Consider the following 995-nt stretch of genomic DNA (forward strand, 5'->3'; position numbering starts at 1 on the left):
AAAACGTGGCCATCATTGTATCCTACTTGGCTGCATATACACCCACCAAGTTGAGTAAGTGATTGTCGCAATTCACAAACACTGCCAGGTTGTTTTTCTCACTTATTCTTTGATGAACACCACTTGTGTGTCAAGCCATCACAGCAGCGTTGTCATAGCACCATGACTGAAAATCTTGTAGCTCCATTTCGCCCTTATCTAGCTGTTTCAAGATGTCTTCAACCAAGCACTCAGCATCCTTCTGTCTTATCTGGATAAAACCAAGGAAGGACTCACTTACATGCACTCTTTTCCTCTCAAAATCATCTTCCATGTACCTCACTACTTCTGACATCTGCTCACGGTGTGCCTGATCATGAGTCCAGTCAAACATGAGACCATAGTACTTGGCTTTACGAATGCTTCTCAGTAAACACTGGCGAACAGTGGATGTCATCATGTAGATGAAATCGTTCTGGACACCCGGTGAAAGATAAGACGTGGATCTAGGATGACTTTCCACAGGAGTGAGGTGTTCTTTCATGACAGGGTAAAAAATAGCCAGTAGTTTCAGTAAGCCAAGAAAATTTCCAACATTGGAGTCATTGTCTAGCTGAAGTGACTCCTTATGCCACGCAAAGCCAGGTTCTGAGTCGCAAGGAATTTTATGCATTGAAGGATTCTCGTCAAGATATCACACCACTTCTGCTTTTCCTTCTCAATCTGTGACTGAAGTTTTGCATCAATAACTGCTCTGATTTCAGATAAATTTCTTTCCATTTCTTTCCACTGTATGAAGCACTCCTGATTATTCTTATCATTTTCATGAACACTAATCCTTTCCACTGGTTGAATCCACTTTCCTGCTCCAATGAGGATTGATGGTCTGACCGGGAATAGAGAAGACAACAGATACAAAATGCAGACTTTTTAGATAAGGAATATACCAGCCATGAGCAAGTCACTTCCTCACCATGACCATTTCCCAATTTCCTCTTGAACCAAGTTTTGTTCAT

The sequence above is a fragment of the Limulus polyphemus genome, unplaced genomic scaffold, assembly GCF_000517525.1.
Source record: "Limulus polyphemus unplaced genomic scaffold, Limulus_polyphemus-2.1.2 Scaffold616, whole genome shotgun sequence".
NCBI lineage: Eukaryota > Metazoa > Arthropoda > Merostomata > Xiphosura > Limulidae > Limulus > Limulus polyphemus.